The sequence below is a fragment of the Eubalaena glacialis genome, chromosome 4 (assembly GCF_028564815.1).
Source record: "Eubalaena glacialis isolate mEubGla1 chromosome 4, mEubGla1.1.hap2.+ XY, whole genome shotgun sequence".
Classification (NCBI taxonomy): domain Eukaryota; kingdom Metazoa; phylum Chordata; class Mammalia; order Artiodactyla; family Balaenidae; genus Eubalaena; species Eubalaena glacialis.
Genome location: NC_083719.1, coordinates 156342347 through 156369160, shown reverse-complemented (window position 1 = coordinate 156369160; position 26814 = coordinate 156342347). Strand labels below are relative to the sequence as shown.

General features: G+C 39.2%; 1 non-coding gene across 1 annotated transcript; it reads right to left on the bottom strand.

Moving 5' to 3' along the window:
• Positions 1–3604: 3604 nt before the first annotated feature.
• LOC133091561 (U6 spliceosomal RNA) lies at positions 3605–3711 on the bottom strand. The gene has a single exon (XR_009700905.1). It is a non-coding gene; the product is annotated as a U6 spliceosomal RNA (small nuclear RNA).
• Between the last annotated feature and the right edge of the window lie 23103 nt (positions 3712–26814).

Genomic DNA, 26814 nt, shown 5'->3' with positions numbered 1-26814 from the left:
ACTCTTAATTTTTTCCCCTTTTCTTTCTGTGTTTTCTTTTGAGTAGTTTCTATTGCAATGTCTTCCAGTTTACTAATCTTTTCTTCTGAAATATTTTATTTGCTGTTAATCCTATCCTGTGTATTTTAAAAATCTCAAACATTGTAATTTTTATTTCTAGAAGTTTGACTTAGGTTTTTTTTTATATCTTCTGTATCTCTACTTTTTGAAATGTGAAGTACAGTTGTAATAACTTTTATTGTATTTCTTTGCTAATACTTTTTTGTATTTCTTTTATATAACTTTTAATGTATTTCTTTGCGTTAGTGTCAGTTCTTGGTCAGTTTTGATATATTAACTGTTCTCCTCATTATGGTTTGTGTTTTCCTGCCTCTTTGAATGTTGGGTGCTGGATATTTTTGTATACCTATAAATCTTCTTAATCTTTGATATAGAATGCAGTTAACTTACTCAGAAACAGCTTGATCTTTTTGGTTCTTGCTTTTATGATTTATTAGGAAGGTCTACAGCAATGCTTAATCTAGGATGAGTTGTTCTCCATAACTGAGGGAAGACCATTATGATTGCTCTACCTAATGCTCCATGTGAATATTTAGCCAAGAGACATTGTTCCCAGCCTTTCATGATTGCCAGGCCCTGTTCATTCCCATCATTTTAAATGGTTCTTTCCACAGCCGCAGGTATTTTCGTTATTATGTATGAGTTGATCACTACTCTGTTGTGTACTTGAGGGGGACCCTCTGCATATTTGTGGTGTTCTTTCTCTGGGAAGCTCTCTCTTCTCTGATACTTTAGTCTAGCAGCTCTAGCTGCCTTGGTCTCCCTGGACTGATAGTTCTATCTCCTCAACTCAGAGAGTCAGCTGGGGTTGGCTTTAGTAACCCCTCCCTGTGCCATGGCCTGGAGTCTCTCTTGATTCAAAATACAATAAGCTGGGACACTCATAGGGCTCATCTTGTTTATTTCCAGTCTCTCAGAAATCACTGTCTTTTGTCACCTGATATCCAGTGCCTTAAAAACTGTTGTTTTATATATTTTTTTCAAAATTTGTATTTAAGTTAAAATTTTTAATTGTAGTAAAATGTATAACATAAAATTTGCCATCTGAACTATTTTTAAGTGTATAGTACAGTAATGTTAAGGACATTCATGTCGTTGTGCAACAGATCTCCAGAACTATTTATATGTTGCCAAACATAAACTCGATATTCGTTAAAAAATAACTCTTCGTTCTCCCCTTCTCCCAGCCCCTGGTAACCATTGTTCTACTTCCCATCTCTATGAATTTGACTACTCTAAGCTCCCCATATAGGTAGAATCATACAGTATTTGTCCTTTTGTGACTGGCTTATTTCATTTAGCATAATGTCCTCTAGGTTCATCATATTGTAGCAAGTGTCAGAATTTCTCTCCTATTTAAGGCAAAATAATATTTCATTTTATGTCTACAGTACATTTTCTTTATCCATTCATCTGTCAATGGACACTTGGGTTGTTTCCACCTTTTGGCTATTGCGAATAATGTTACTGTGAACATGAGTATACAAATATCTCCTCGAGACACTGCTTTCAATTCTTTTGGGTATATACCCAGAAGTGAAATTGCTGGATCATATGGTAGTTCTATTTTTAATTTTTAAGAAACCACAATGCTGTTTTCCATAGCAACTATACCACTTTATACTCCCACCAACAGTACACAGGGGTTCCAATTTCTCCATATTCTCACCAACATTTGTAATTTTCTATATTTTTTTATAGTAGTCATCCTAAGAGGTATGAGGTGGTATCTCATTGTGGTTTTAATTTTCATTTCCCTACTGATTAGTGATATTGAACATCTTTTCATGTGCTCATTGGCCATTTGTATATCTTCTTTGGAGAAATGTCTATTTAAGGATACAGTTCCTCCTGTCCTCAGATTCAACCAACTGTGGATCATGTAGTACTGTAGTATTTACTATTGAAAAAAAAATCTGTATAAGTGGACCTATACACTTCAAGCCTGTGTTGTTCAAATGTCAACTATTTTAGTATGCTCAGACCATGATAACAAAATACCACAGACTGGGTGGCTTAAACAACAGAAATTTATTTTCTCACAGTTCTGGAGGCTGGAAGTCTAAGATCAAGGTGCTGGAAAATTTAGTTTCTGGTGAGGACTCTCTTCTTGACTTGTATACAGTCACCTTCTCACTGTGTCCTCACATGGCTTTTCCTCTGTGTGTGTCCTCTTCTTATGATACCAGTTGTATTGGATCAAGGCTCCACCTTATGACCTCATTTAACCTTAATTATTTCCATTTTCGAATATAATCACATTGGAGGTTAGGGCTTCACATACGAATTTTGAGAGGACACAATTCAGTCCATAACAAAGTTTTTTGTTCATTTTTAAAATGGTTTTTTTAAAAAACTGGAGTATAGCTGCTTTACAATATTGTGCTAGTTTATACTGCACAGCAAAGTGAATCAGCTATACATATAAATATATCCCCTCTTTTTTGGATTTCCTTCCCATGTAGGTCACTACAGAGCACTGAGTAGAGTTCCCTGTGCTATACAGTAGGTTCTCATTAGTTATCTATCTTATACATAGTATCAATAGTGTATATATGTCAGTCCCAATCTCCCAATTCATCCCACCCCCCCTTCCCCCTTGGTATCCATACGTTTTTTCTCTATGTCTGTGTCTATTTCTGCTTTTTAAATAAGATCGCCTATATCAATTTTTTCAGATTCCGCATATATGTGTTAATATATGATATTTGTTTTTCTCTTTCTGACTTACTTCACTCTGTATGACAGTCTCTAGGTCCATCATGTCTCTCCAAATGACCCAATTTCGTTCCTTTTTATGGCTGAGTAATATTCCATTGTATATATGTACCACATCTTCTTTATCCATTCCTCTGTTGATGGACATTTAGTTTGCTTCCATGTCCTGGCTATCATAAATAGTGCTGCAATGAACATTGGAATGCATGTGTCTTTTTGAATTATGACTTTCTCTGGGTATATGACCAGTAGTGGGATTGCTGGGTCATATGGTATTTCTATTTTTAGTTTTTTAAGGAATCTCCATACTGTTCTCCATAGTGGCTGTATCAATTTACATTCCCACCAACAATGCATGAGGGTTCCCTTTTCTCCACACCCTCTCCAGCATTTATTGTTTGTAGATTTTTTGATGGTGGCCATTCTGACCAATGAGGTCATACCTCATTGTAGTTTTGATTTGCATTTCTCTATTAATTAGTGATGTTGAGCATCTTTTTATGTTGGTCATCTGTGTGTCTTCTTTGGAGAAGTGTCTATTTAGGTCTTCTGCCCATTTGTTGATTGGGTTGTTTGGTTTTTTGATATTGAGCTGCATGAGTTGTTTGTATGTTTTGGAGATTAATCCTTTGTCAGTTGCTTCATTTGCAAATATTTTCTCCCATTCTGAGGGTTGTCTTTTCATCTTGTTTATGGTTTCCTTTGCTGTGGAAAAGCTTTTAAGTTTCATTAGGTCCTATTTGTTTATTTTTGTTTTTATTCCCATTCCTCTAGGAAGTCGGTCAAAAAGGATCTTACTGTGATTTATGTCAAAGAGTGTTCTGCCAAAAATATGGAAAGCTTCACAAATTTGCATGTCAGCCTTGCACAGGGGCCATGCTAGCCTTCTCTGTATCATTCCATTTTTAGTATACGTGCTGCCGAAATGAACACTAAAATGGGTTGTTTTATTTTTTGTTGTTGACGTGTAGGAGTTCTTTATATATTCCGGATGTTAATGTCTTGTAATATATATGATTTACAAACATTTCTTCCCATTCTGTAGGTTGCCTTTCAGTCTGCTGATTGTGTCCTTTGATGCATAGAATTTTAAACTTTTGGTGTCATTCAGTTTACCTATTTTTACTTTTGTTGCCTGTGCTTTTGGTATTGTATCCAAGAAATCATTGCCAAATCCAATGTCATTAAGCTTTCCCTCTATGTTTTCTTCTAAGAGTTTCTTCCTTTTTTTTTAACGTAGCTATCCAATTTTACCATTTTTTGTTGAAAAGACTGTTTTTTCCCCACTGAATGATCTTGGCACCCTTGTCAAAGATTATTTGACCATATATATGAGGATTTATTTCTGGACTCTCTATTCTATTCCATTGGTCTATATGTCTGTCTTTATGCCAGTACCACACTGTTTTGATTAATTTATATTTGTAGTAAGTTTTAAAATCAGGAAGTGTGAATTCTCCACCTTGTTCTTCCTTTTCAAGATTGTTTTTACTATTTGGAGCTCCTTGAGATTCTATATGGATTTTAGGATGGATTTTTCTGTTTCTATAAAAGAGTCTGGGATTTTGTTAGAGAAGCATTGAATCTACAAATCACCATTGGTAGTATTCTTAACAATATTAAGTCTTCTAATCCATGAGCATGGGATGTCTTTACATTTTTTTGTGTCTTCTTTTGTTTCTTTGAGCAATATTTAATAGTTTTCAGTGTACCAGTCTTTTGCCTCCTTGGTTAAGTTTATTCCTACATATTTTACTCTTCTTAATGCAATTATAAATGGAATTGTTTTTTAAATTTCCTTTTCAGAATGTTAATTGTTAATATATTGAAATGCAACTGATTTTTGTGTGTTGATTTTGTATCCTGCACCTTTGTTGAGTTCATTTACTTGTTTTGTTTACTGGTTTTCTTGTGGAATCTTTTGGCTTTTCTACATATAAGATCATGTTGTCTGTGAACAGAAATGATTTTACTTCTTCCTTTCCAATTTGGACGCCTTTTGTTTCTTTTTCTTGCCTAATTGCTCTGGCTAGGATTTCTAGTACTATGTTAGAAGTGGCAAAAGTGGGCATGCTTATCTTGTTCCTGATCTTAGAGGAAAATGTTTCATATACTTTTAATGTTCTTTTGGGCTGTTTTTGTTGGGAGGCCTGGCTGGGTCCTATTACTCCATCTTGTCCAGGAGCAGAAATTCTTGAAGTTTTTATTGTGAAAAATGTCAAAGATATAGAATAGTTGAAAGAATGATACAATGATTACTTATATACCTGCCATCTAGATTCAATAACTGTCAGTCTTTTTGTTGTATGTGTATATTTATGTGTATATATGCCATGTATGTATATTTTCTGAACAATTTGAAACCAAATTGTAGAGACATCATGACACATCACTCCTAAATACATTAGAATGCAACTCCTAAAAATAAAGAGATATTCCTGCATAATCACCGCACCATTATCACACCTAAGAATATTAAATCATTTTCTATTATCATCTGTATTAGTTATGCACTGCTGTATAGCACATTACTCCAAATCATAGCAACTTAGAACAATAAACATTTATCTCACAGTTTCTGAATGTTAGGAATTTGAGAGCAGATTAGCTGGGTGGTTCTGGTTCAGAGTTTCTCATGAGGTTGCAGTAAATCTGTTGGTTGAAGCTGCAGTCATCTCAAGACTTGAATAAAGCTGAAGGATCCACTTTCAAGCTCATTCCATGGTCTGGATGCTTCAGTTCCTTGCTTCGTTGCTCTATGCATAGGCTACCTGAATGTTCTAATGGCATGGTAATTAGCTTTGCCCAAAACAAGGGATCTTAGAGTGAGAGAGTGCAAGAGAGTGCCCAGGATGGAAGCTGTAATCTTTTATAACCTAATTGTGGCAGTGACATACCATCACTTCTGCAGTATGGTATTAGAGACCAGACCAACCCTAGCATAATGTAGAAGGGGACTTCATTAGGGTTCCCTAATTAGGGTATGGAGGCAGGGATCACTGTGATCCATCTTGGAGGCTGGCTACCTTATCATCTAATATCCAATCTGTATTCAAACTTCTCCATATAGCCTATTTATTTATTTATTTATTTATGGCTGCATTGGGTCTTTGTTGCTGTGCACGGGCTTTCTCTAGTTGCAGCAAGTGGGGGCTACTCTTTGTTGTGGTGCACGGGCTTCTCATTTTGGTGGCTTCTCTTATTGCAGAGCACAGGCTCTAGGTGTGCAGGCTTCAGTAATTGTGGCATGTGGGCTCAGTAGTTGTGGCTTGCAGGTTCTAGAGTGCAGGCTCAGTAGTTGTGGCACACGGGCTTAGTTGCTCCGCGGCATGTGGGATCTTCCTGGACCAGGGCTCGAACCCGTGTCCCCTGCATTGGCAGGTGGATTCTTAACCACTGCACCACCAGGGAGGCCCTAGCCTATTTTTTAAAAACCAGAATCCACTGCACTTGGTTGTCATATATCTTTGTCATATATATATGATATATGATATATATCATATGATATATCTATGTCATATATCATAGTTTTCTAAATCTATGATATATCTCTGTCATATATCATAGTTTTCTAAATCTAGAACATCGACTTTCTGAAGAGGCCAGGCTAGTTATCTGTCTTCCAGAATATCTCACAATCTAGGTTTGCTGGTTGTTTTCTTATTTGACTTGTTCCTCTCTCTCCTGTATTCCCTACAGACTGGAAGCTCAGTCTAAAGGCTTATTAGATTCATGTTAAATAGTCTAGAAAGAAGACTTGATGGTTTAAGCTGTGCACTTCTTTCGAAAGTCCTATTATTATAATAATGGCAGGAAGTCCTACTATTAGTGGTACTAAGTTTGATCGTTTGATTCCAACTTTGTCTTAAACTGACTTTCAACCAATCCACCTGTTGTAATTGCCACCTTTACATCCCTGTCAGAGGTACTTGGTGCCTTCAATTCATGAGCCTTTCTGGAGATTTACGGTTCTAACTGGCCACCTTCCTCCACAACTGAGGGGAAGCTGTTTCCTCTGGTCTGCTCAGACAGTTATTATGAATCCACTTTCTTTCCAGTATCCATAATTTTATTGCTGTTATTTCCTTTCCTGTTCTCTTAGTCATTGTGAGTGAATGCTCTTTAAAGCCTTCTTTATCAATCTACTATGTCAGACCAGAAGTTCATCTTTGCTCAGGCTTGTCAGCTTAGGATTTTGTCACTTTAACTAGAGTTCTAACCAATAAAATTATTATTTCCCTTTGCAGACGAAGGATCTGAGGCCCAGAGTGGGTATTTCATATGCCCAAAGTCATACAGCTAGTGGTTGGGGTGATGTCAGGATTGGATCTCATATTTGCCTGATTCCACAGCCATTGTTCTTCCCCAGGCCCTTCTACATATCCCACACCCAGTCCTACTGCTTCTAGCAATTAGACATTTTAGTAAATAAAAAGTTAATAAAATTTGGGGGAACTGAATCCTGGTAGCTAAACATTTATACAAAACTCTGACAAAAATCAGAAGTCAATCTATTTTGTCCAGTAGGGGTGGGAGGTAGATAGTCCTTTATACTGACTGGAAGCCTCCTGTCTGCATCTGAGGCCTCTCCTTTCCTAGAATGATGCAGTAAGTGAGCCATGGAGAATCATAGTGAAGTGTCTTAGTATCCAAAAATTCAATCTGGGAGGTTGTTATGGGCTGAATTGTGGCCTCCCCAAATCCATGTATTGAAGCCCTAACTCCTAGTACCTCAGACTGGAGATAGGGCCTTTAAAGAGGTAATTAAGGTAAAAAAAGATCATACGAGTGGACCTAATCCAATATGACCGGTATCCTTTTAAGAAAAGAAAATGAGAACACAGACAGTGAGAAACACTAGACAACATGTGCACGCAGAGGGAAGACCTCACTGAGGGCTGCCATCTGCAAGCCAAGGAGAGAGGCTCAGAGGAAACCAAACCTGATGGCACTTGATCTTGAACTTCTAGCTTCCAGAACTGCGAGGAAATAAATTTCTGTTGTTTAAGCCACACAGTCTGTGGTCTAACAGAGAGGGGCAGTTGTTAATTTCTTAGCTTCCTCCTTTCATAACAGAAATATTGGTGCTGTGTTAGTCCAGGTCAATGCTATCTTCTGTAACAAACATCTCCCAGATATATAGTGGGTCACATAAAATCAAAGTTTATTTTTGTTCAAAATAGATATTTCTGATGGGTGTGCATTTCTCCTTCAATTGATGATGCAGGGATTCAGATTCCTGCCATTCTGACTCCACCATCTTTAAAGCTTGACCTCCAATATGTTCGTCTGCATCAGGCCACAGAAGAGGAAGAATGAAGGAGGATGCAGGGAAGGGTATTATGGGTTGTGCTGGAGGTGACATGCATCACTTCTGCTCACATTCCTTTGGCCAGAACTCAGTCACTGGGCCACGTGGAGCTGCCTGGAACATGTAGCCTAGCTATGGGACCAGGAGGAAGAAGACAAGCCTTGGGGAAAACCAACAAGTTTTTGCCACAAGTATAAGTCATAAATAATGATCCTTCCCTCATCATATTATTCCAATCAGACAGGCTACTCTGAATAATTCTTTAAGCCTCATTTTCAAATATGACTACCTGGCTCCATGTTTTTTAGGAAACTGCCTTTAGTTCTATGGCTTCTCAGAGACCCTCTACAGAACCAAAGCAAACCAAAACCTTACGTTGACTCTCATTCCATTATTGAGTCAGGGTGGCATTTTCTGGATTCATTGACCAAGATCTATGAAGGCTTAGTGAAAAGCCTGTGAGGAAGGTCTTCTAGGCAGGCTCCATTTTAGAGACGCGGAGACACAGAGAGGAGGTGAAGTCATGTGGTTGCACACAGCAGAGTCCAGATTTGAAACCAGCTCTGGTTGGCTCAGAGTCTTTGTACCAGAGTGTAGTTGCAGTGACTCTTGCTTTCAATAAGTGGGAGCCATTGTTAGAGGTTTTAATCTATCTTTGGTTAACAGGAATTTTTGGTTGAGTCTCAATTCTGCTCTTATTATCTATCTTATTGTCTCTTATCTCTTATCTAAGCTTTGTGGCCTTGGGTGGGTTTCTTTGTTGTTTGGAGACTTTTTGCATCTATTATATGGGAATGATAATACCTAACTCACAGAGCTTTCTTATGGGCTAAAGAAGATGGTACTTGTGAATGGGCTTTCTATCGTGCTCCGAGGACGTAAAATACGGGACTTGGCTCACACGCCTGTTGATTTGAGGCTGGAGGTGGACATGTATGCAGTGTAAGAATAGGAACTGTGGGGACTGCAGGGACTGGAGGACACATGACAGGTGCCATTGAAAGAGACAAGGGGCAGCTGCAATTCATCCCCAGCTGACTGGCTCCACATGTGGGAACTAGACCTCAGGGTGTAACTCATCTCTTTTCCAAGAGACGCCAAAAACCTCAATTTGTTTATGAACTCTCTTGACTTTCAAATGTTGGCGTCTTATTAAAAAAGAGACCCTGTGAACCAAACAACAAGTTCTGGACTTCAAGCGAGAGGAGATTTTGGTCATGGAGCTCCTACAATGTGCCAGGCTCTGTGCTGGGCTAGCAGGAGACTAGGCAAGTCAGCCTGAGCCCCCCAGGGAGGCTGTAAACCAGCGGTGAGAGAAGCCTTCTGCATGGGAAGGTGGCACTATAATAGGATTTAGTGTAATGGGATTTGACCCACATTATCTTTGAACTCCTTAGCCCTAGGTCTGCAGAACGCTCTTTGTAGCTGAAATTGAAACAGTATAGCAATTTGCGTCACTCGGAGGGGATGTCTTGGGAAAAGTTTCCAGGGCTTTAGTGTTTCCTGAGGGCTTTCACTATCTCACTTGATCCATTCTGTTAAATGAGCGATAATACAACTTTCCTGGTGGGGCAACCAATGCTTATAGGAAATAAGGGTCTGAGAGTCACATGAGCTGGCCTGGCACCCAGGCCACACAGTGGCTCAGGTAGAGACTGGGGAAAGGAACTGACAAGATTTGAACAGTGGGTGTTCGTACTGAGTTGATTGGATCGTCCCTCAACCCTGTGAGATCAGCCTCATTATCCCCACTTTAGAGCAGTGACTGAGGCTCAGAGGACTGAGGTGACTCATCCAGAGACACAAGCCAGGATGCTCAGGAAAGGTACGAGAGTGTCCATGAGCTCCTTGAAGTCATCTGCAAAATATTTCATGTTTGCACTTTTGTCTGTTTCTCAGGGAAAAGGGCTAAAACCTTCAATAGATATTTGAAGGGGTCAATGATTCCAAAATGATAAAGAGCCACTAATTTAAGCCAAGGTCTTTCTGACTCCAAAGCCTGTACCCTGAGATCCCTCCACAAGATACTGGTTAAAAGAATATTCTTTAAAGTCCAACTGAGGGACTTCCCTGGTGGTGCAGTAGATAAGAATCCTCCTGCCAATGCAGGGGACACGGGTTCGATCCCTGGTCCGGGAAGATCCCACATGCCATGGAGCAACTAAGCCCGTGCACCAAAACTACTGAGCCTGTGCTCTAGAGCCTGCAAGCCACAACTACTGAAGCCCACGTGCCAAAACTACTGAGACCCACGTGCTTAGAGCCTGAGCTCCGCAACAAGAGAGGCCATCGCAGTGGGAAGCCTGTGCACCACAACAAAGAGTAGCCCTCGCTCTTCACAACTGGAGAAGGCCCACGTGCAGCAAGAAAGACCCAACGCAGCCAAAATAATTTTTTTAAAAATTAAAAAAAAAAAAGTAAAGTCCAACTGATATAAGCTCTGGGTCTGGGTCCCAGCTCTACCACTTACTAGCTACAAGACCTCATTTCCTCATCTGTAAAATTGGGATTCATTTATTCCACAAATATTTTATCAAGCTTCTGAGAACACAGCAGTGAACAATGTCCCTGCTGTCATTGATCTTATATTGTAGTGAGGGGATAAAAACAGCAAACAAATAGATATACTTGAGGTGGTGCTAAGTGCTATGGAGAAAAGCGAAGTGGGGTAAGGGGGTCAGGTGTGCTGTGGGGTGGGGTTAGGTAGTGGTCAGGGAAGCTCCTCTGATGACCATCTAAGCAGAGAACTGAATGCAGGGAGTGTCACGTGGCTATCGAGGGGAGAGCCTTCCATGCAAAGGGGGAAAGAATGATTTGCCACAGGTGGGGGAAGATGAAGAAGTCTCTGTGGCCCACAGGATAAAGGCTGAGATCCTTAAATTGGCATTCAGAGCTTTCCTCAATCTGGTCGCAGATAATTTTCTGATCCTCCTCTGGGTTTCCTTCCTCATCCCTCATGGGTTTGCTTGAGCTTTTTTCTTATTAGCCAATTCATTAAACATACATTCATTAATACCCACTCTGCGTCAGGCCACTACGGACACAAAGGAGCTCCCTGTCTGGTGAGGGAGGACAATAAGGACATGGCTAATTCCTTAAATGCCATGAGGCAGGGCCACCCAGGGCCTGAAGGAGCACAGGAGAAGGGGTAACTGGCTCTGACCAAGAGAGAGGGGAGGTCTGTATAAGACTTCAGTGCAGAGGTAACAAAAACCTATCTGCAGGGTTCAGACAGGTGAATGGGTCCAGCTAACTTGGTAGGAACTAGGGAGATCTGGACAAAAAATACACTACCTAAAGGGGGTTATTGATTGTGGCTTTTCAGGAGTGTGGGTTCAATGTTGATAGAAATTACTTTTTCTTTTTTTTCAATCAAAGCATAATATACATACAGTAAAATTCATCCTTTTTAGTGTATAATTCAGTGAGTTTTGACAAAAATTATACAGTTATGTATCCACCACCACCACAATCAAAATATAGAACAGTTCTGTCACCCCTCAGATGTTCTCCATGCCTTTTGTAATCAACCCTTCTCCCCACCCTTAGTGTCTAGAAACTACTGATCTGTTTTCTGTCCCTAAAATTTTGCCTTTGTGAGAATGTCAAATAAATATAATCCTAACATTTAGCCTTTTGAGCCCGGCTTCTTTCATTTAGCATAGTGTATTTAAATTACATCTGTATGGAGAGGGAGATGAAGATGGTGGAGTAGGAGGATATTGAGCTCATATCCCCCTATGAACACATCAAAAATACATCTGTACGTGGAGCAACTCTCACTGAAAACAACTTAGAGACTGGCAGAAAGGCTCTTCAACAACCAAAGCTGTAAAGAAATATCCACAAAGAGTTGGGTAGGAAGGGAAGAGAAGTGATAGGATTAGGACCTGCACTCCTAGCAGGGAACCCAGAAGAGGAGGGGGATATCATGGGCTTGGGGATCCTCCCTGGGGAGTGAGGAGTTCAAGCCACATATTGGGTACCCCAGTCCTGAAGTCCAACACCAGGAAGATGAGTCCCGTTAGCTGGTTTGAAATCAGTGGGACTTACTGGAAGGCTAGACTCTGCTTGTGAAGAGCTCATGCACATGCTTGCTTACTCCAGGGAACAGTGCGGAGGAAGCAGATTGAAAACTGCCTGAGGCTCTGGCTGGTTTCCTGCAACCACCCCAGCGTGCACCCCAGCCTGCACCAGGCGTCTGCTCCTGCCGCTCTTGCTCTGATGCTGCTCTCCACTGGGGCGGAGATGCTGTTGCCAAGGAGAGTGCACACAGAGAGAATAGATATAAAACTCTTAGAGGAAAGCATAGGCAGAACACTTTTTGACATAAATAGCAGCAAGATCTTTTTTGACCCACCTCCTAGAGGAATGGGAATAAAAACAAAAATAAACAAATAGGACCTGATTAAACTTAAAAGCTTTTCCACAGCAAAGGAAACCATAAACAAGATGAAAAGACAACCCTCAGAATGGGAGAAAATATTTGCAAATGAAGCAACTGACAAAGGATTAATCTCCAAAATATACAAACAGCTCATGCAGCTCAGTATCAAAAAACCAAACAACCCAATCAACAAATGGGCGGAAGACCTAAATAGACATTTTTCCAAAAAAGACATACAGATGGCCAACAAACACATGAAAAGATGCTCAACATCACTAATTATTAGAGAAATGCAAATCAAAACTACAATGAGGTATCACCTCACATGGGTCAGAATGGCCACCATCAAAAAAAATCTACAAACAATAAATGCTGGAGAGGGTGTGGAGAAAAGGGAACCCTCATGCATTGTTGGTGGGAATGTAAATTGATACAGCCACTATGGAGAACAGTATGGAGGTCCCTTTAAAAATTAAAAATAAAAATACCATGTGACCCAGCAATTGCATTCCTGGGCATATACCCAGAGAAAACCATAATTCCAAAAGGTACATGCATCCCAATGTTCATTGCAGCACTATTTACAATAGCAAAGTCATGGAAGCAACCTAAATGTCCATCAACAGAGGAATGGATAAAGAAGATGTGGTACATATATACAATGGAATATTACTCAGCCATAAAAAGGAACAAAATTGTGCAATTTGCAGAGACGTAGATGGACCTAGAGACTGTCACACATAACGAAGTAAGTCAGAAAGAGAAAAACAAATATATATTATCACTTATATGTGGAATCTAGAAAAATGATACCGATGAACTTATGTGCAAAGCAGAAATAGAGACACAGACGTAGAGAACGGATGTATGAATACCGGGGAGGGGGGATGAATTGGGAGATTGAGATTGACATATATACACTACTATGTATAAATAGATAACTAATGAGAACCTACTCTATTGCACAGGGGACTCTACTCAGTGCTCTGTGGTGACCTAAATGGGAAGGAAATACAAAAAAGAGGAGATATATGTATATGTATAACTGATTCACTTTGCTGTACAACAGAAACTAACTCAACATTGTGAAGCAACTATACTCCAGTAAAAATTAAAAAAAAATATAAAGAGAATGAAGCCACCTGGGACCTGACCCAGCCTCTGAACAGGGCAAAAGCGGCCATTACCAGCATGTGCATGGAAACAACAGATTGAAAACTGCCTGGGGCTCTGACTGGCTTTCTGGGGCTGTCCCAGTGCATACGCCAGCCTGCGTCAGGCACTGATTCCAGTCCCTCTTGCTCTGTCACTGATCTCCACTGTGGTGGAGGCTGCCATTGCCAAGGAGAGTGTGCACACTTAGAGGAAACAGAAGCAGCTCAGACCTGACCCACAGGGCTTCTGCTCCAAAGCCTTGGGCCCTGAACCCTCCTCTGATAGGGAGGTGACTGCCATTGAGCAGAGGAGAAGCTTTGGCTCACACTTGGCTATGGCTCTAGCCCCTCCATCTCCAGCCCTACCTCCCACTAAGGTGTAGCATACTTACACCTGTAGCATACTCTCCAGCATACTCCAGGAGAAGATGTGACCCATGCTTACTTCAGATACAGCTCTCCCACCAAAGCCACTGGGCACACACAGACTGCATAGGGATGCTCCCACAAAAAGACACCCCAAGACAAGGACAGGTAATTATTGTTTCACCTAATTTCATAGAGACAGAGAGAAAGTCAAATGAGAAAACAGAAGAATATGTTTTCAAATTAAAGATCAATTAAAAAACCCTGAAAAAAGTCCCTAATGAAACAGAGATAAATAACTTAGTAGATAAAGAGTTCAAAGCCATAATAATAAGAAAACTAACTGAACTTGGGAAAAGAATAGATGAACACAGTGAGAATTTTAACAAGGAACTAGAAAATATAAAGAAGAACCAGTCAAAGCTGAATAATACAATAACTGAGATGAAAAATACACCAGAAGGAATTAACAGCAGACTAGGTGATACAGAAGAACGCATAAGTGACCTAGAAGATAGAATAATGGAAATCATCCAATCAGAACAGGAAAAAGAAAAACAAATTTTAAAAAATGAGGATAGTTTAAAGTACTCTGAGACAGCATCAAGCATGCTAACAGCATTATATGGGTCCCAGAAGGAGAGGAGAGAGAGAAAGGGATAGAAAAAGTATTTGATGAAATTATGGCTGAAAAATTCCTGAAGCTGAAGAAAGAAACAGATTTCCAGGTAGAGGAATCACAGAGTCCCAGACAAGATGAACCCAGAGAGACTTGCACCAAGACATATCAAAATTAAAATGGCAAAAGTTAAAGAGTGAATTTTAAAGACAGCAAGAGAAAAACGAAGAGTCATATACAAGGGAACCCCCATAAGGCTATCAGTTGATTTTTCTTCAGGAACTTTGCAGACCAGAAGGGAGTGGCATGATATATCGAAAGTGTGAAAGGGAAAAGCCTACAACCTAGGATACTGTACCCAGCAAAGTTATCATTTAGAATTAAAGGAGAGAAAAGAGAACTTCTCAGACAAGCAAAAACTAAAAGAGTTCATCAATACTAAACTGATCTTACAAGAAGTATTAAAGGGTATTCTTTAAGTGGAATAGAAAAGGTACAACAAGAAGTAAGAATTTATAGGAAAGGAAAATTCCACTAGTCAAGGAAAATATATAGTAAAGGCTATGGATCAACCACTTAAATAAGCTAGTACAAAGATTAAAAGACAAGAATTGTAAAATCAACTATAACTACAATAAACAGTTAAGGGATAGCCATGAAGATGTAAAATATGACATCAAAAACACAAAATATGGGTGAGGGGAGTAAAAAAATGTAGATCTTTTAGAATGTGTTTGAACTTAAATGACTACCAGTTTAAAATAAGTAGATATAGTTATAGGTCAACATGCGTGAACCCCATGGTAATCACAAATCAAAACCTGCAATAGATACACAAAACCTAGAGAGAAAGGAACACAAGCATAACACTAAAGAAATCATCAAAGCACAAGGGAAGAGACTAAAAGAAGAAAAGAACAGAGAAGAACTACAAAGACAATCAGAAAACAAGTAACAAAATGGCAATAGGTATATACCAATCAATAATCACTTTAAATGTCAGTGGAATAATGCTCCAATTAAAAGACATAGGGTGGCTGATTAGATAAAAAAACAAGATTCATCTATATGATGCTTACAAGAGACTATCTTCAGAGCTAAAGACACAGAGAGACTGAAAGGGAGGGAATGGAAAAAGATATTCCATGCAAACGAAAATGACAAGAAAGCAGGTGTAGCAATACTCATATCAGACAAAGTAGACTTTAAAACAAAGTCTATAACAAAAGACTAAGAAGGGCATTATATAATGATAGATAGATCATTCCAAGAAGAAGATATAACATTCATTAACATATATGCATCTAATATAGGAGCACCTCAATATATAAAGCAGATACTAACAGACATAAAGAGATAAACTGACAATAATACAATAGTAGGGAACTTTAACACCCCACTTACATCAATGGACAGATATCCAGACAGAAAATAAACAAGGAAACAGTGGCCTTAAATGACACGTTAGATCAGTTGAACTTAATAGATATCTACAGAACTTTCCATCCAAAAACAGCAGAATACACATTCTTTCCAAGTGCACATGGTATGTTCTCCAGGAGAGGTCACATGCTAGGCCACAAAGCAAGTTTGAACAAAGTTAAGAGGATAAAAATCATATCAATGAAACTAGAAATTAATTACAGGAAGAAAAATGGGAAAAATACAAACATGTGGAGACAAAACAACATGCTACTGAAAAACCAACAGGTCAAAGAAGAATTCAAAGAGGAAATCCAAAAATATCTGGAGACAAAAGAAAGGAAAAACACAATGATCCAAAATCTATGGAACACAGCAAAAGAAGTTCTAAGAGGGTGGTTTATAATGATATAGGCCTACCTCAAGAAACTAGAAAAATCTCAAATGACAAACCTTTCATCTAAAGGAATTAGAACAAGGAGAACAAACAAAGCTCAAAGTCAGCAGAAGGAAGGAAATAATGATTATCAGTGTGGAAAAAAATAAAATAGAGACAGAAAAATAGAAAAGATCAGTGAAACCAAGAGCTATTTTTTAAAAGGAGATAAACAAAATTGATGTCTTTAACCAGACTCATTAAGGAAAAAAGAGAGAGGACTCAAATAAATATAATAAGAAATGAAAGAGGAGAAATTACAACTGATATCACAGAGATACAAACAATCATAAGAGAATACTATGAACAGTTATATACCGAAAAATTGGACAACTTAGAAGAAATGGATAAATTCCTAGAAACATACAATCCTCCAACACTGAATCAGGAAGAAATAGATTATCTGAACAGACTGATCACTAGTAGTGAAATTGAATCAGTAATCAAAAAAACTCTCAGCAAATAAAAGTGCAGGAACAGATGGTTTCACAGTGGAATTCTACCAAACATATAAAGGAGAGTTAATACCTATCCTTCTCAAACTATTCCAAAAAATTGAAGAGGAAGGAACACTCCCAAATTCATTCTAGGAGGCCACTATTACCCTGATACCAAAACCAGACAAAGACGCCACAAGAAAAAGAAAATTATAGGCCAATATTTCCGATGACTATAGAAGCAAACATCCTGAACAAAATATTAGCAAATTGAATTCAACAATATATAAAAAGCATCATACACCAATGCACCATGATCAAGTGGGATTTATTCCAGGGATGCAAGGATGGTTCCATATCCACAGATCAATTAATGTGATACACCACATTAATAAAATGAAGTATAAAAATCACATGATCATCTCAATAGATGCAGAAAAAGCATTTGAAAAAATTCAACATCATTCATGATAAAAACTCTCATCAAATTTGGTATAGAGGGAGCGTATCTCAACATAGTAAAGGCCATTTATGACAAACCCACAGCTAACATCATACTCAATGGTGAAATGTTGAAAGCATTCTCTTTAAAATCAGGAATGAGATAAGGATGCCCACTCTCACCATTTCTATTTAGCATAGTACTCGAAGCTCTATCCACAGCAATCAGGTAAGAAAAAGAAATAGAGGCATCCAAATTGGAAGGAGGAAGTAAAACTGTCACTATTTGCAGATGATAATATATATGTAGAAAACCTTAAGAGTCTCCACCAAAAAACTATTAGAACTAATAAATGAATTCAGTAAATTTCAGGAAATGATATTAATATACAAAAATCTGTTGCTTTTCTCTACACTAATAATGAACTATCAGAAAGAAAAAACAAGAAAAAAATCCCATTTAAAGTTGCATCAAAAAGAATAAAGTACCTAGAAATAAACTTAACCAAAGAGGTGAAAGACATATACTCTGAAAAAATATTAAAAAAACTGATGAAGGAAATTGAAAATGATACAAAGAAATAGAAACATATCATGTGTTCATGGACTGGAAGAGTTAATATTGTTTAAATGTCTATACTACCCAAAGGAGTCTGCAGTTTTAATGCAATCCCTATCAAAATACACGTGACATTTTTCACATAACTAGAACAAATAATTCTAAAATTTATATGGAACCATAAAAGACTCTGAACAGCCAAAGCCATATTGAGAAGAAGGAACAAAGCTGGAGGTATCTGCAGACTTTAGACTGTACTACAAAGCTACAGTAATCAAAGCAGCATGGTACTGGCACAACACAGACACATAGGTCAATGGAACAGAATAGAGAGCCCAGAAGTAAACCCACACAAATACGATCAATTAATCTATGATAAAGGCAAAAATATACAATGGGGAAAGGAAAATCTCTTCAATACGTGGTGCTGGGAAAACTGGACAGCTACATGTAAAAGAATGAAATTAGAACATTTTCTCACACCATATACAAAATGAAACTCCAAATGGATTAAAGACCAAAATGAATTGAAGACCTAAACCATAAAACTCTTAGAAGAAAATGTAGGCAGAACACTCTTTGACATAAATTGTAGCAATTTTTTTGGATCTGTCTACTCAGGCAAAGAATACAAAAGCAAAAATAAACAAATGGGACTTTATTAAACTTAAAAGCTTTTACATAGCAAAGGAAACCATCAACAAAACAAAAAGACAACCTACTGAAGGAGAAAATATTTGCAAATTATATGACTGTTAAGGAGTTAATATCCAAAATATATAAACCACTTACATAACTCAATATCAAAAAAAAAAACAACCTAATTAAGAATGGGCAGAAGATCTGAATAGACATTTTTCCAAAGAAGGTGACATACAGATAGCCAACAGGCACACGAAAAGATGCTCACCATTGCTAGTCATGAGGGAAATTCAAATCAAAATTACAATGAGATATTACCTCACACCTGTCAGAGTGGCTGTGGTCAAAAAGACCACAAATAACAAATGGAGAGAATGTGGAGAGAAGGGAACCCTTACAGTACACTGTTGGTGGGAATGTAAATTGATGCAGCCACTATGGAAAACAGTATGGAGGTTACCCTAAAAACTAAAAATAGAACTACCATATCATCCAGCAATTCCACAACTGGATATATATCCAAAGAAAATAAAAAAACTAATTTGGAAAGATATCTGCACCCCAATGTTCATAGCAGCATTATTTACAATAGTCAAGATATGGAAATAACCTAAGCATCCATCAACAGATGAATGGATAAAGGAGATGTGGTATACATATACAACAGAATATTACTCAGCCATAAAAAATAATAAATTTTGCCATTTGCAACAACATGGATGAACCTGGAGGGTATTATGCTTAGTGAAATAAGTTAGACAGAGAAAGATAAATACTGTATGTTAACACATGTGGAATCTAAAAAATAAAACAAATGAACAACTGTAAGAAAATGGAAACAGACTCACACATATAGAGAGCAAACTAGTGGTTGCCAGTGGGGAGAGGGACAAGATAGGGGTTGGGAATTAAGAGGTACAAACTACTATATATAAAATAAATAATATACAAGGATATATTGTACAGGTCAGGGAATATAGCCAATATTTATAACTTTAAATGGAATATAATCTATAAAAATATTGAATCACTATGTTGTACACCTGAAACTAGTAAAATATTTTAAATCAACTATGCTTCAATAAAAAGTTGATAAATCATTATTTCTAAAAGCTAAAATAAATACTTATGTCTAAAAAAAACTGAGTCCATTTAGTGAGCAAATAAGACTACCTCGGCTAAAAACTAATGTAAAAATATTTTAATTATTGCAGTAGCAAAGAGATTCATGAATTTAGCCTATGGCTAATAGCTGTGGATTCACGGAAAAATCTGTTTTGCCTTGCTGTACTAGGGTAAAAAATGATTATGCGTGTGTATTTTTATATATAAAGTGTTATGTAACCAAAAAAATTATATCTCTGTGTATTAGTCATTTCTTTTATTTCTGAGTAGTATCTCATTGAATAGATGTACCACAGTTTGTTTATCCATTCCCAAGTTGAGGGACATTAGGACTATTTTCCAGTTTTTGGTGATTACAAAAAAGGCACTATAAATATTTGTGTGCAAGTTTTTATGTTTGAATATGGGTTTTCATTTTACTTGGGTAAATATGTAGAAGTGAGATTGCTGGGTCACATGATAAGTGTATGTTTAATATAAGAAACTTCCAAATTGTTTTCCAAAGTGGCTGTTTGTCTCATTTTGCATTCCCACCACCAGCAATGCCTGAGTCTTCCAGTTACTTGGTATCTTTGTCAGCACCTGATATTGTCACTATTAAAAAAAAAACAAAACATTCAAATAGGTGTGTAGTGGTATTTCACTGTGGTTTTAATTTGCATTTTGTAATGACTAATTATGTTGAGCATCTTTTCATGTGCTTATTAACCATCTCTATATCTTTTTTGGTGAATTGTCTACTCAAATATTTTGTCCATTAAAAATTTTTTCTCATTGCTCTGTTTTTAGAGTTGCTTCTTTGAATAACTGTTTTATTGTGAAATATAATTTGCACACCATAAATTCACGCATTTAAAGTATACAATTCAATGATTTTTAGTATATTCAAAGAACTGTGTAACCATCGACACAGTCAACTTTAAGACATTTTCATCACCTCAAAAAGAAACCTCATACCTTTATCTATCACTCCCTATCCCCCATCACCAATTCTCCCTCCCTGCCCTAAGCAATCCCTAACCTACTTTCTATCTGTGTGGATTTGCCTATTCTGGACATTTCATATAAATGGAATCATATAATCTGTGGCCTTAAAGATTTCAGGGTTCTTTACATGGTCAAGATACAAATTGTTCTAAGTCAAATATTTGATTTGCAAACATGTTCTCTCAAGTATGCAGTCTTTTAATTCTCGTAACAGTATCTTTGAAGAGCAGAAATTCTTAATTTTGATGGTGTCCAGTTTATCAACTTTTTCTTGTATTGGTCATTCTTTTAGTGTTGTAGCTAAGACATCTTTGCCCAACCCATGATCACAAAGATTTTCTCATATGTTTTCTTGTAGGAAGTTTTTCTTCTAAAGAGAGACTAGAAATCTGTTTTTTGTGAGAAATATCTCAATTTGTAAGTGTTTTTAAAAAAAAATATGTTGGGCTTCCCTGGTGGGGCAGTGGTCAGGAGTCCGCCTGCCAATGCAGGGGACACGGGTTCGAGCCCTGGTCTGGGAGGATCCCACATGCCATGGAGCAGCTGGGCCCGTGAGCCACAACTGCTGAGCCTGTGCTCTGGAGCCAACGAGCCACAACTACTGAGCCCACGTGCCGCAACTGCTGAGGCCTGCATTCCTGGAGCCTGTGCTCCGCAACGGGAGAGGCCACTGTGGTGAGAGGCCCGTGCACTGCGGTGAGGAGTGGCCCCCGCTCACCGCAACTGGAAAGGGCCCGTGCGCAGCAACGAAGACCCAATGCAGCCAAAAATAAATACATAAAATAAATAAATTTATTAAAAAAAAAATAATAATAAAATATGTCTATGGGCTAGAAAAGGACCACAGACTTCCAGTTTTCATATATTGGGACCCTCTGCACAGTTGAAAATCAGCTTATAACTTATAGTCAACCCTATGTTTCTACAGTTCCTCCGTATCTGCAGTTTCCCATCCGTGGATTCACCCAGTGTGGATTGTGTAGTACTGTAGTATTTACTACTGAAAAAAGCCTACGTGTAAGTGGACCTCTGCAGTTCAAGCCCATGTTGTTCAAGGGTCAACTGTATTGTACGCAAATTGATTTTATTTGGCTATTTTGGATCTGTTAAAACAGGAGTTTCATATGTTTCAACTTAATGCTCTTTGCAGGTTGTTAAATTATAGACAACTGAGTCACAGATGTCTGCATGGTACAGTGACACATCTTGGTCTGTCCTTTCATTTTTTTTTTTTTTAATTTTTATTTCTCTGGCCAAGTGCCTTGATTAGCCAAGGCATCCCATGACAGATGAGAAAACCAAAGCCTAATGAAGTGAAGCATCTTGCCAGAGGACACCCAGCAGGGCTCCACTTAGGTGCATGCATTATAAAGCTCACAGGTCACCTGGCACTGTGCTCTCCAAAGCAGAGGCCTCCACAAATATAATACTTGAACTTCACATTTTAAATATGTTTAATTATTTAAACTTTGTAATCAATGCAACAAAACCCCTCAGATATGTTGCATGCTAAATATTAATATTTCAGAGACAACCAGCATAGTTTCTTATGCTCTCAGTTACCTGGGTTGTGTGCAAGCTTGACACTAAAGTTTCTCCTTCTGTCTCTGTTTGTGTAATTACAGAGAATACTGGAATTGCAAAGCAAACTTTTAAATGTCACTAGCATTTCCACCTCGTATTCCTTGCAACCTGGGATTGTCTTGATATTTACAGTTTTAAAAAAGGATAGGACTTTAAAAAGTCAGTGCTGAGGGTGAAACATGACTGCATCTGTCATCCATATCAAATATCTAATTTCCTATTCTTTTTGATCCATTAAAACAATGTCACTGTTCTCAGTGACTGACCTTATAGTAAGTAAATGTTACAGTTTGTGGCAGAGGTACCAAAAGTTTTATCATTTTCCTTTTCTTGGTAAAGGAAGATTGCATTTCCCAGAGTTCCTTGCATCTGAATTGAGGCAGGTGACTGGATGCTGAGGACCACTGAGATGTGGGCGGAAGTGGTATACACGCTTTCTTCCCCTTCCACAGAGGCCAGGGCTTTAGCATGGTGGAATCGTAAGATGGTGGTGGGGAGGGATGTGAGTCACTGGCTCAGGGATATGGAAATATGCCAAGAGGCAGATTTTTGATCTATAGAAGATCAAAATCAGTGATTGAGTTTAATACCTAAGTTTTACAGGTGAGGAACTAAAGGGTCAGAGAGAAGCAGTGACTTGTCCAGGGTCACACAGACGAGGGAAGGCTAGAATCCAGTGTAGTGACATCTGTAATTTTAGCCTGCCCTTTCTTTTAGTAATGGCAGTCAAATTTTCCCACTCTCATACTCCGCCCATATGCTTCATACAGGACTCATCCCATCCCTCATCTTATGTAATCTATCACTCAGGCCTCAGTGATTAACTTGATGATGGACATATGACCCAGTCTGGACCAATCAAAACTAATTCCTGGAGTTTTGCTGGAGCTGCTGGAAAATAGTAACTCTTCATGGGTTTTTGAACCAACAGGGTATGTCTTGAGCTGCTGAGGGCCATCTTAGTACATCTAGGTTGAGAATGAAGGTAACACAGGGGAAAGCAGAAATGAAAGATAAAGAGAGAGAGATGAGGTTTGATGATGTTGTTTGAGCACCTGAATCCAGTCATGTCTGAAGCCCAAGCTTTTATTCATGAACCAATTAATTTCCTTTTTGTGTTTATGCCAGTTTTGATTGATTTTCTGTCAATTGCTCCTGAAATTACTATGACTTATACAAGCTGTTTTGTGCTTTCTTCATTAACGAACAAGAATTACTGTATTTTTCTATTTTACTGATATGAAAATGGAGGCCCCATCCATTTGTAATCAGGTGCTTCACGTCTCATAAGATTCAAAGCTTGTTTGCTCCTTTTTGCCTTGGGAATGCCACACACAGGCACTCTTTATTGCTTCCAGCCCCTGCCTGGGCATGGACATACTTTATCCTGCTTCACGAGAGGTTGTTGAACACAATATCCACCACAGAGTAGGTGCCAAAACACTGTTGAACTGAAACAAAGAGAGAACACCCCTCCACACCAAAAAAGTGTACAAAGTGTATGAAGAGGCGGTTCACAGAAAAAACACAAATGACAAGCACACGCCTGAAAGATGTCTAACCTCACTAATAGTTAAGAAATAGAAATAGTAATGAGGTACCACTTTTCACCCATGAGTCTGTCAAAGGGCTAAAGGTTGCCTCATACCTGGGGCTGGGGGAATAAGCACTTTCCTAAGCTGGTGATGGTGGTGGTTGGGTAGGACAGCACAGCCTTTTTGGAGGGTCATTTAGCAATTCTGTTAAATGTGAGCATGCGCAAGCCACTTGGTCTCCTGCTTGAAATGTATTGTACAAATCAACTCCAGCAAGTATGCAAAGATGCAGGTAAAAGGACATTCAGTACAGTATTATTTGTAATAGCAACAAACTGGAAACAAATGCCCATCAAAAGGGGACTGTGTAATGAATCACAGTATATCCAAACTACAGAATAAATTTCAGCAGCTGAGACGCACAAGGTGGCCCTGGGTGTGTGGGTGTGGAAAGGTGTCCTGGGCATACACGTAGGCAGAGGTGAGCAGGATCTGCCACATGATGCTATTTATGCTGAAACAAAAATGAAATCTTACCCAAGTTAAGATGAGGTTCAGTTGGAAAGCAGGATCGGAGGGTCAGGGGACTTTTATTTTTAACTGATTCACTCTTCTTTACAATTTGGTGTTTTAAAAATTATGATCATCTAAAACAATGATACAAATGAACTTATTTACAAAACAGAAACAGACTCAGACTTAGAGAATGAATTTATGGATAGATTGGGAGTTTGGGATTGACATATACACACTGCTATATTTAAAATAGGTAACCAACAAGGACCTAGTGTAAAATAAACAAATAAATAAATAAATAACCAAAAAAATTATGAACATATATTTCCTTACAGTTTACTCATTTGAATACCTAATAATGCATGAGGTAAAAGCATTCAAAAGGCACAAAGAGGAGGGGTACAATTTTCTGGTTTCCCTCTCCCCTACCTGATGTAGAATTAATGTATCCTTAGCATTGTGTTCAGAAAGAGGAGAGGGAGCGGAAATGAGTGAGAAGGGTGGAGGGCATTGGCTGCTACTCTATGGCCAGACGTAGCAGTGGGCTGCCCTTCCTGCAGTCTCTGTCCTTGGCTTCCTGGCATCAGGCTTCCTGAGACCCCACTGAAGCACAGGCGAAGTCCTTCAGGGATGTCCCAGTTGTGGGTCTTCCAGGTCTGGGTCCTGCACCCCAGCGCCCCAGAGCGTGAGACACTGGGGTCGCCTGATGCTGGCCCCTATCTTGCCAGCTCCCTTTGGGCCAGTTCTGCCTGGCAGATGCCCAAATACTCATTAGGAGAGATGGGGCTGTCGGCAAATATTTATCCCTGTGCAGCTGTAGGCTGAGCCGAGGTGGCAGGTGTGGGGCAGAGTCCTGTTTACCCAGCGCTGAGCCGGGCGGGCGCTGCCTGTTTGCTGAGCTCCCTTCCTGGCCTGGTTCAGGTGCCCGGGAGGAAGCTGGGCAGCAGAGAATGTGCCAGGCATGGAGTTAGGGGAGCCTTCTGGCCACCAAACCCTGCACGGGCCTCAGTATAAAAGCCTGACTCCTGAACTGGTCCACCGGGTTGTATGAGGCTGGCCTCTTCCTCTCCCCTCTCCTCTGGCTGTTCTCTAGGGGTGGGTCCTTCTTACTCACCTCTGCCCCCGGCTGACTCCTGCTCATTCTTGGGTCTCCCTGGACACCTCACGCCCCAGAGTGGTGGCCCTGTTAGTGGTGGTTATGTTAGCCGTTGCCATGGCCCCGCAGCTCGTGGAAATCACATACTTGTTTCCCCACACATTCCTGGTTAATGTTTGTCGTCTCTGCTAGATGCCAGAAGAGCAGGGGTGGGGACAAATGTTCCCATTTCCCCAGCACCTTCCATTGGGTCTGACACCTAGCAGGTGCTCACCAAATATTTGTTAAGTGTGAGCCTGAGTGCAGCCAGGCAGAGAGAACTGCACGGGCAAAGGCATAGAGGTGGGATGGAAGGGTTGAAAGGGGGGCATGGGGAGCGAAGAGGCGGGAGGCTGGAAAGTTACATGGGGGACTCTGAAAGGTCTTGAATGCCATGCCAACGCGTTTGGTTTTATCTAGTCAGAAATGGGAAATTGTTGGAAGGAAAAGGCGATGTAAATAATACAACAAATGAGGAAATGATAAACTATATCTTTCGAGTTGAGCGGTATTAATTCTGAAGCTCTTATGATGGCTAACAAGGCCCTATATCCTCTGCATCCCCACTGTATCCCCTTTCTTATCATTCTCCCCTCACTCACTCTAGCCACACTGGCCTTGCTATTTCTTGAACACCAAACGTATATTGCTGCCCAGGGCCTTTGCATCTTGCTGTTTCCTTGGTCTGGAATGCATTTCCTTTCGATATCATGATTTACGTTCATACTCTGTTTAAAACTCAGCCTCCAAGTCACCTTACCAGAGAAGCCTTCCGTGACACTATAGACAATAGAGTCTCACTCCCCACTGCCCTTATCCTGTTTTGTTTTCCTCTGTAACGTTTATATATGTTTATCTATTGTCTGTCTCCTCTACAAGGATGTCAGCTCCAAGAAGGCAGGAGTGTCATCTCTTTTGTTCACTCCTGTATCTTCTAAGACTAGAACATGCACCTTTAGGCATTATGAATGCTTGTTGAATGAATGAATGAATGAATGTGTAATATTAAGCCAAGCCACCCAGGTCCTGTAATGATGCTGACTGTTGCTTCCCTGCACCTAGCCGTTTCCTGTTTCCAAAGCCCTCACATAGCCTTTAGCTCCTTTGATCTGCACATCAGCCAGGTGGGGAGCACTGGGCAGGGATTATTATCTGCCTCAAAAAATGATTATCTGCGGCACAAAAATATCACAATCACATGGGCAGAAACCAGAATGAAATGCCCGCAGGCTCATGACTTGGATAAATCAATTTTTAAAATTTGATGTGCAGGAATCGTGGCAAAGAGGAAAGAGTCTTCATTTCGAGGCTGGTCTTCCTTGCCTTTGATTCCCAGCTCGGCTGTGTACTTACCCTGTGACCTGGGACGAATCAAGTCCC